This window comes from Manis pentadactyla, chromosome 7 (assembly GCF_030020395.1).
Source record: "Manis pentadactyla isolate mManPen7 chromosome 7, mManPen7.hap1, whole genome shotgun sequence".
NCBI classification, from domain to species: Eukaryota; Metazoa; Chordata; class Mammalia; order Pholidota; family Manidae; genus Manis; species Manis pentadactyla.
In genome coordinates this window covers 57,351,474-57,362,143 of record NC_080025.1, presented here as the reverse complement: position 1 = coordinate 57,362,143, position 10,670 = coordinate 57,351,474, and positions in this window count along the sequence as shown.

The window sequence follows — 10,670 nt, the reverse complement described above, 5'->3', positions numbered from 1 at the left end:
TTATGATACTCGGTAAATTTGATATGAGGCACGAATTCTATTTAAGAATTAGTTGTAATTAGGAAGGAAGAAGAAAAGCTATAGAAGTAGCAGGCGGGAGAAAACATGGTAAGATTGATTATTTCTTTGACATATCTTCTTGTAGAGTAACTTCAGCATGTATAGATTTTAAGCTACTACTTAAATTGCGCACACACATTAACATAATAGGAGTATAGTTACATAACCAAAGCATACCTGTAATTACCAGCCATCTCCAGTGAAACCAAGAAAACCAGTTAGGCACCCTAGGCATTTGTGAAAACTTATCAATGATATGATGGTTATTATCTAACTGAATTTGAATAGTTTGAGAAAAATCAGACAAATTAAAACAACCCATTCCTGGGCACTGTTCACATCCCATATGTTCTTTTAACAGTAAATAGTCTGTAGTTGTAAGATTTTGGAGCGCTACAATTTGCACTTCTCCTAATTCTTGGTTGAGTTCCAACAGTATAGATCCAGTCAAATTTGTTGTTTTACTGTATGCACAGGCCAGCTTAGATATCTCCTTCATTCCCATGGCAAGTCCAGGAGCTGGTGGGATGAGTGCATCTACAGCTGTAGCAGTGCGTGGATCTTTGTTGGGGTTTTTTGATGATCATCTTCTGGCATGAGTCTTCCCGAGAGTGCTGATGTTGGAAGTTCTCTTTCATATCGTATCTTAGTTCATTTTCGGGGTAGCCAAATTAGGCTTTGATCCTCTGTATAAACACAAACAGACCCTTTGCCTACACTTTTATATGTCCTTTATATCATTGTGTAGAACTCATTAGAGGTCACCACATAGGAACTGCCTTTTTTTTTTTTAATCATTAATCTACACTTACATGACGAATACTTTGTTTACTAGGCTCTCCCCTATACCAGGTCCCCCCTATATACTCCTTTACAGTCACTGTCCATCAGCGTAGCAACCTGTTGTAGAATCACTACTTGTCTTCTCTGTGTTGTACAGCCCTCCCCTTTCTCCCACCCCGCTATGGATGCTAATCTTAGTACCCCCCTACTTCTCCCCCCCTTATCCCTCCCTACCCACCCATCCTCCCCAGTCCCTTTCCCTTTGGTACCTGTTAGTCCATTCTTGAGTTCTGTGATTCTGCTGCTGTTTTGTTCCTTCAGTTTTTCCTTTGTTCTTATATTCCACAGATGAGTGAAATCATTTGGTATTTCTCTTTCTCTGCTTGGCTTGTTTCACTGAGCAAAATACCCTCCAGCTCCATCCATGTTGCTGCAAATGGTTGGATTTGCCCTTTTCTTATGGCTGAGTAGTATTCCATTGTGTATATGTACCACATCTTCTTTATCCATTCATCTATCGATGGACATTTAGGTTGCTTCCAATTCTTGGCTATTGTAAATAGTGCTGCGATAAACATAGGGGTGCACTGATCTTTCTCATACTTGATTGCTGCATTCTTAGGGTAAATTCCTAGGAGTGCAATTCCTGGGTCAAATGGTAAGTCTGTTTTGAGCATTTTGATGTACCTCCATACTGCTTTCCACAATGGTTGAACTAACTTACATTCCCACCAGCAGTGTAGGAGGGTTCCCCTTTCTCCACAGCCTCGCCAACATTTGTTGTTGTTTGTCTTTTGGATGGCAGCCATCCTTACTGGTGTGAGGTGATACCTCATTGTAGTTTTAATTTGCATTTCTCTGATAATTAGCGATGTGGAGCATCTTTTCATGTGTCTGTTGGCCATCTGTATTTCTTTTTTGGAGAACCGTCTGTTCAGTTCCTTTGCCCATTTTTTAATTGGGTTATTTGTTTTTTGTTTGTTGAGGCGTGTGAGCTCTTTATATATTCTGGACGTCAAGCCTTTATCGGATGTGTCATTTTCAAAGATATTCTCCCATACTGTAGGGTTCCTTTTTGTTCTATTGATGGTGTCTTTTGCTGTACAGAAGCTTTTCAGCTTAATATAGTCCCACTTGTTCATTTTTGCTGTTGTTTTCCTTGCCCGGGGAGATATGTTCAAGAAGAGGTCACTCATGTTTATGTCTAAGAGGTTTGTGCCTATGTTTTCTTCTTAGAGTTTAATGGTTTCATGGCTTACATTCAGGTCTTTGATCCATTTTGAGTTTACTTTTGTATATGGGGTTAGACGATGGTCCAGTTTCATTCTCCTACATGTAGCTGTCCAGTTTTGCCAGCACCATCTGTTGAAGAGACTGTCATTTCGCCATTGTATGTCCATGGCTCCTTTATCAAATATTAATTGACCATATATGTCTGAGTTAATGTCTGGATTGTCTAGTCTGTTCCATTGGTCTGTGGCTCTGTTCTTGTGCCAGTACCAAATTGTCTTGATTACTATGGCTTTATAATAGAGCTTGAAGTTGGGGAGTGAGATCCCCCCTACTTTATTCTTCTTTCTCAGGATTGCTTTGGCTATTCGGGGGCACCTTATTTTAATATTAACTCTACCACCAATTTCAAGTGCCCCCAGTCACTGGTAACATCCTGAAGTGGGCACTTGTCCTTCAATAATATAACAGTGTTACATAAATACTTTTTCTGCCTGTGAACTCAATGGAGTTAAATATTAAGTGTAAAGAGTTCTACAAAACCATGCAGTTATTAAATGATGTTACTGCTAATGTCGGTGCTTAGGAATCTTTGAGAGTTATCTTCATATTTTAAATTCTCACTGATCCCTCCCCCTTTCTTACTAGAGCCTTTTGGAGAAATGAAGCTTTTTCTTCGGTAAATCCTTAACATTTTCTTCATTAACTGGAAGGTCCGGGACTCCAGCAGGGTAGGAGTATGGGGTACAGAGTCGTGGGTGTGGAAGGCTGAGAAGGTGAGATTGGCTGAAGTCTTCAAAGGATTGCTCAGGCCCAACACCTTGTTTTTTTGGTCAGAAAACTGAGGTTCAGAGTGGGCGGTAAAGTGCTCAAGGCTCCCAGCAGGCTGTAGGCAGCCCCAAGGTCACTGCCCAGGCTCCTGATCTTCAGTCCCCCCCATGGTGTGGAAGGAGCAGGAACCCACCAGCGGGACTATCTGGACTGTCAGGTCTGCCGCCTGCCCTGAAGCCATGGCCGTTTACCTTCTCCTCTGAGCTCATGTCTTGTCCCTGCAGTGGGGCTGCCCTCCCCTACCCCACAGGCTGGGAGGGGAGATAGGGTAATGTATCCGACAAGCTTTTGATGACCCCCCCACTGGAAGCAGATTCTGGGAAATGTTAGCCTCATCACCTGGCCCCTGACTCTCAGGTCTCCTGCTGCTGCTGCCCTAGGTGGGAAAGATACCTCTGGCACTGCTGGCCTTCCGGGGTGTCCCTCAGGCGCAATCCCACCCCATGTTCAGTAAAAAGGGCCCTCATAATGGAATGCATTTAGGGAACACTACACCGTGTTGCGCTTTGGTTAATTCAGCAGCAGCTAGAATGACTGGACCCCACCCCCAGCATCCTGCTACAGGAGGGTAGAGGTACCCAGGCATTGCCACTCCAGCCATAGGCAGTTAAAATCAAACCAAACCTCAAGGAAACAAACCAAAAACCACTTTCGTGGCTGTGATCCTCCAGCCTGGGCAGCCCTGGGTCGCCTCCCCGGCCCACAGTCGCTGTGGCTGTGGGCTGCCGTGTCCTGTGCACACACTCCCTCTGCCCTGCCTGGCCCCTGCCCTCTCTGTGCTCATCTGAACCTGGTTTCAGTGGGCCACTACATCAGAGGGGTTCCCAGGGTAATGCTTCTTACTCCCCTGCTTGGAGCCCAGCACTTCCTGACCTTGAAGAGCTAACTCTGCCCTCTGTGAGGAGGGGCCTGGAACATGCCTGGCACGTGGGATGTGCTCAGTGTGTGTCCTGAACCGTGAGCTTCCCCCAAGCTTCCTCCAGCTTCCCTGGAAGGCTCCCGGCCCTCCTCAGCAAAGGACATTCTGAACAAAGTGGCAGGCCCGGCTCCTACTCCTGGGACCGTGGTTGACCTGGAGAAGTGCACATGAGTACTGAGACGACAGCTCTGATTATGAAATTTTTAAATAAAATTTTAAATAAAAATTTGATCATGTCTGGAGTTCTGTTTCATGCTTGACAGGTGTAGCTGTTGGCTTTTCCCCCCTCTTTTCCTGTAGTTCTGGGTCTTAATATTTGAAGAAATCTTAGTCCATTTAAAGATGTTCTAAAGCCGAAGTAAGTTCTTTGGGACATGCCATGTACAAATGCAGAGATAAAGCCTGACCCCATCTCAGTGGAACGAAGGCCATCCACCAAATCTGGAGGCACCTGGGGGCTGTGGGAGGACATCTGCCATGACGGGCAGGCCCTCACCCGGTTCTCCCTCCATCTGTGGGACTGAGGCCAGCTGTCCCGTGTGTCAGGTGAACTACACTGTGTGCTTCACTAGACTGAAATCACAAAATTCAGCAATTGCCCCTGTAAACCAGCAGGGCCCTCAAAAATGCTTCCCATTGTCACCCGAGGAATGGCAAGCACAGGCCTTTTTCAGATGATTTTACTCTGCAAATTACTGAAGACAGACAGGCATTAATGAGGTGCTATTAATTTTTATGAACAGAGGAAAAATTACCTTGACTAGACATTGGGGTTTCTTTTTAAAAGAAGGGAAAATGACTTGCTTATTTCACTCAAAAAAAAAAAAAAAGAGTCAAATCCATTTATTAACCAGCTGGTGGCAGTGTTTTCATTAAGAAAAGATAAAGTGATTATTACACATACTTGACTTCTGATCCATTTCATCAAATGTTTAAGGGCATAAGTTTCAGGTCCTTCTCACTAAAATGCTTAAAATTCCAGTGAAACAATGGGGATTAAAGTAGCCAATAGTCCCTGAATAAGTCTCTACCACCAGGAAATTACATAAATTTTATGAGGTCTTTTCTGTTGCTAGCCCCTTTTTTTATGGTTTATTATGATTATACAAATGGACAGCAGTCCTGACTGGCAGGCTTACTGGTTTACCAGTGGACTTGAGCTCTATGGCTAAGATGCATTTTTGACAGGTTAACCGTTCCCCTTTCCAGTGTTCTGTCAAAGAGGAGAAGACAGTTGTATTCAGCTCTCTTCTCTAAAATTATCCAATGAATCCTTTCCTCACACACTCCCTGCAGACAGCACCCTGAGTCATACGTCACAGACAAGCAGAGCACCCAAGTGTTATTTCTATCACAGAATCAGGTAATAAACAAGCCCGCATCTCTGCCAATGTTTAAATCCCATTATGCCAAAAAGGGTTGCCAATCAGGTCTGGGAATAACGTTGTCCTCCCACTGAAAGCCACCAGAAATATCCACAGCCTTGACCTCTCCATCTGGGACTATGATTTTACTCCTTCCCCACGGGGCTGAATCCTCCCACCGGTATATGCTGCTGGCACCATCTGCAGCGCCTCCATCTGGGAATCGGATCCTAAGCCCATACAGATGTACTCAAACCAGTGCCTGTGTCCAGCAGACCCCAGGGCCCACTGGGCAACAGTGAGCAGCACAGAGCAAACTGACAGTCTGCATTGTCCCTCCTAATCTAGAATCTGTGCCTTCATACTCTCCTGGGATCAGAATTGGTTTAGTTTGTCTTCAGAGTTTTATTTCCAAGGATATGCTGTTATAACTGGCATTTAGATTCATTGTTACTAATGGGTTTTGCAACGTTTCCTTACCCTCTGCTGCTGCCGTGATACAAAGGTTTCCATACAGACAGAAGACTGGGGTCACCTGCCCAGGCCTGCACAGCAGTTATAGGAAGATGAAGCCGGCAGCCTCAGATCTGCAGTTTTCAGTCCATGAACACTACTGTGTGGGAGTGAAATGTGCTCTGCTGATTCAGTTAAGTAGGAGTCCAAAACCTGCTCCAAGAGCAATGGCAGCATGGCCAAGAGCGAATGCACCTTGAATAATTTCTATCAGGTGGCTACAACAATCTTCACACTGCTCAGTCTCACCTCAGCTGGCAAAGATGACTAATAAGTCTAATGCTCAGAACAAATGCTGTTACAAAGAGGTTTCTGGCAAGGCCGTCTTCAGACCTGAGAACCCAGTATCCTGAGGATTCACAAAATGACCACCAGCATGGAGGATGCTTCCAAATGCCATTGAAAGAGACCTTGGCCAGTGATCCAGACACCTGCATCCTCATGGGTGTTGGTGCCTGGAGGAAGCTTGGCATTTGACATAGAAATGATGGTAATGCAGTGAATCTTAGCTTTAAACCATTGAGCAGGGAGTCGGGGAGCCATGAGGTCAGGAGTAGGTGTTTTCAAGTGTCAACAGGCCATCATATCAAAGAAAGGACTTGACTTCGATGAGTGGTTGATTCCAGCTCAGTGTAAGAGCTTCCTAAGAATTCCAACTGCTCAAGTGAAAGCATTCCTACATATGTGGCATTAGAAAGATGCAAGCTCCTGGGTTCAACTCTAGTTACCTACTTACCAGCTGGATGACCACTTGGAGGTTATTGAACTCTTCTGATCCTGTTTTCCTGCTCACCCTACTTCTTAGTGTTGTGAGGCTGGCCAAATAATGTGTGTGATGGATCCCAATTTTAACTTAAGTGGTATTGCCTGAAGTGGGCATCTTCTTAAAAAGGAAATGGAGTCAGTGGCTACCAAGGTTAAAGATGAGGCAATTCATTGGTTAATTACAGTTTCACTGATTGAACATCTAATCCTCTAGGCACTGTGCTAAGTCTTTGTTTCAGTGATGTCAGATAATCCTCTCAGGAACCTTTGGAAGAATGCTGGAATCCCCATCTCACAGGTAAGGAAGCTGGAGCTTAGACTCAGCTGCCCTCCCACTAGGCTGCTCTCAGCCTCCCAAGTGCCACTTTTAGTCAAGATTGCTGGTTGAGATCCAGCAACCCTGACAGGGTCACTCACTTGCAGGATAAACTAGAAAGAGGACGGTACAAAGGTGTTGCATGCATTACGACGAGTCTCCTCCCACTGAAGTCAAATAATACCCAGGGAATCAGCATCAGTTTAAAGGTCGTTTGCCTCCGACTATTCCACAGAGCTGCCCTGCTCCCTGTTCCACACAGCAGCCAAACCTGCAAGTATATAAGTCTTGGGAAGATCAAAGGACTGTCTTTAGGAATCTATTCTAAATAGCTGTAAAATTCTCCTTCAACCTGAATTGTAAATTCTACAAACATAGCCGTGATCTCCCAAGTGTACCACCAATGTTGTGAACATCCGGGCAAAAGCAACATTGGTGTTAATTGACTCACCGCAGACATGTCCATCTTAGTCCAGCCTAAATTGGGAGAATTTTCCTGTGATATTCATTTGGTTTGTTAATGAGTGATTATAGTCAGTTCAAGAGTGAGCTAAATCCTACAATTAGTATTGTGGAGAAAGGAGGGGGAAATGGGCACACACAGTAGCCCAAACCATGCATTCTGGAAACGGCCGCCTGAGGTCCAGAAGCCTGTGCACCACCACGGCCGTGTGTCAGTCAGCCAAGGTCTCAGCCGCCAGGAAAAAGAGTCTACACGGGCTCCTCGCCCGTCGTTCTTCATCCTGGTCTTTCATTCTTCCCTCTCTCTCTCCTTTTCTTTTCCCAACTTCCTCCCTTCATTCTTTCCTTTCTTTCTTCTTCTTTCCTCCCTTCTTCCCTCCCTTCTTTCCTCCTTCTCTTTTTCTTTTTCTTCTTTCCATGAGTTTTTAGTTTTATCGAACTCATACATGTGCATAAAGAGTCAAATAATCATACAAATTTCCTTAAAAAAATGCAATCTCCCCTTCACTCCCATTTCAGGCAACCACTTTCAACACCTTCAGCTGATCATTGTGGTGCTCACTTCCAGAGCTCCAAAAATAGGCTTGTATTATTCCTCATTTTCCAGTCTTAGCCATTATATAATTAAATCATGATTTTGGTGAGGTCAGTATTTATTATTACATAGTATGACTTTGTAACACTATTCACAGGTTAGTCACAGAGTAAGCTAAGCTTCTTTTTCTTTTCTTGCATGACTTTTGTTTTCCCTCAAGTTCATATTTTATCTCTCTAATATGCCTAATTTTCTACACACTTATCATTAATCCAACCATGAAAGCTTCATTAGTGCTATAATCTCCTCTCAAGAAATTCAGACACATCAAGACTTATCAATTTAAACTTCCTGAGGAAACCTCTCCCACCTTCTAACTTGCCCTGATCTGGATCAGCTGCTCTTTATGCTTGGGCACAACTGCCCCTGGATCTTCCTCCACTGTCCCTCTCAGGACTCCCTTCATTTACTTCTAACTGAATCACCTGCATTTTTATCCCTTGAATCTCTTTTTTGATCTATATTCTAGTATGAATCACACCTTTCTATAGTGTCCTGAGAAAGTTTATAAGTAGCATATTTGTGAGATTGTATGTCTCTGAAAATATCTTTATTTCATCTTCACAATTTGTTGATAGATTGGTTGGGTATAGAATTCTCTATAGGGAAACATTTTCTTTGGAATTACAAAGATCTTACTCCATTGGCTCTCAGCTATTTGTACTACTATTGAGAGGTCTGAAGCCTTTCTGATTCTGGATCCTATCCTTTGCATGTGACCTTTTTTCTTTCTTTCTAGAATATTTTGGGATCTTTTTTTCTGTCCTGAACATTCTGAAACATCATCATGTATGCCTTGGTGCCCTGCTTTCAACTGTTATTCTGCATGCTGGGTGTATCCCTTAGAACTAGAAACAGATCCTTCAGTTATGGGAATTTTTCTTGAATTAATTCATTATTTATTTCTTTCTGTTTTTTGTTTTTGGGACTACCATTATGTAAGTGTTGAACCTACTGGAGTGGTCCTCTAATTATTTTCTCCTATGTGACATTTTCTCATCTTTTGGCTCTACTTTCTTGGAGACTTTCTTGACTTATATTCAAAACTTTCTATTGACTTTTTATCTCTACTGCTGTATTTTTTATCCCCATGATTTTTGTTGTTGCTGTTGTTTGAATGTTCCCTTTCAACAGCATCCAGTTCTTGTTTTGTGGTTTCATTCTATTTTCTTCTCTCTGTGAGGATATTACTGTGTTTTTGTGGTTTTGGTTTGCTTTGGCTTTTGATGCTATTGTTTACCTCTTCCTGCATAGTTCCATTTCCTCCAAGTGGCTTTTTCCTACTTGTAAGTGTTGGCATCTATCTTCCATGCTAGAGGCATTCCTCAGATGTCTGTTAATCTTTGGTTGTCTGATCCTGTTAAGTTGCGGGCATTACAAGCTGACTGGAGACTCTAATCACTTCACTGGAGGTTGTCTCCTGAGCCCTGCAGTTGGGTGATCTGGCTGCTCAGCCAGGGAAACTCTGATGTTACCATTTTTTGGGTCACCAAATAACCGAGGGACAAGTCTCCCAGTTTCCTGACTGGAGGGTGAAGCTCATCCTTGTAGTTGGTGATGAAAGTAGAGGGTTTGAGGGAGGTTTTTAGAATCCAGGGTGTCCACATTGACCTGACCCCTAAGTTCTCCATAGAGCACTCTTGTAGTCAATCATGCATAGTTCCTCCAATCCAGAGGCCCTCCCTTTTATCCTTGCCAAGGAATGGATTTCCATTCTTGGACTGTGCAAGGGGGACAGGTAAGAGGTGGTCACCTAGAATGGGAGAGGAAATCTGGACATCCAATTGCCTCTTGGACTTCTTATTTTAGTAACCGTATTTTTAACTTTCTTGTGCCACTACTTTCTAGGCTTTTTGAGGATTCTGTGGTATAAATCAACTTCATTCTAAATTGTTTTATGCTGCCAGTTTAGGAGTAAGTTTTCTACAGTCTACTAAGTCATTTATCTTTTTCTATCTTCTTTCCAACTTCCCAGATTTGGTTGCTGTTGTTTTTTCTCTCATTCTCCATAGCCTTGTGGGTTGATGTCTATTTTAAAAATCCCTTTGTTATGATTTTAGGCCAGGATATACATATAGACACATGTGTTTCATCTTCCATTTTTACCTGGAAGACCAACCAACATTTCTCTGGTGAGGGCTGTAAAGATGCATGTCATCAGAAATCACTTTCTTAAGTCTACCTCAAATATCACATTTTAATGTTTAACTTATTTTTTCTTGCTCCATTTTCCATGAAGATGAAAGACAGCTAATCAATATCTTCCTTGTTCACATTGCCAAGTACTCTATTAAGCCACTATCAAACATAAATGGAAATTACTTCTCTCTTTCATTAGAAACCATCTTAATTTTTAATTTGTCCTTAAGTGCAGTGTATGATCCATTGTGATTCCTTAGGTCTTTTTTTAACTCTATGTGTTCCTAGCTAGTCATTTCTTAAAAAATAAGACAAGGTATAGGTAAGAGAATAATTTATACATTTAGTCAACAGGTGTTTATTATTTTCTAGTCACTGTGTTATACACCCTTTCCACAGGGACTTTACCCTATTACAGTAGAGCATAAATTCTAGTGATCATTTTCTAAACTGACTATTGGAATTTGGCATGACCTATATTCTTCCGATGGGCTGTTTCTCAAATGTATTTGTGGTAACTTTGAATTCTCTTCTGAGGTTTTCTTCTGCAGTGTAGCAATCCCACTAACATCTCAAGAACGTCACACAAAAACTGATAAATCATTTTGGATGCCATTTTATTTTTTTCAGTTCCCATCAACCTGCAATGAGCACAACACTGTTCTTGTTGGCAAGCTAGGTATCTTTTATATG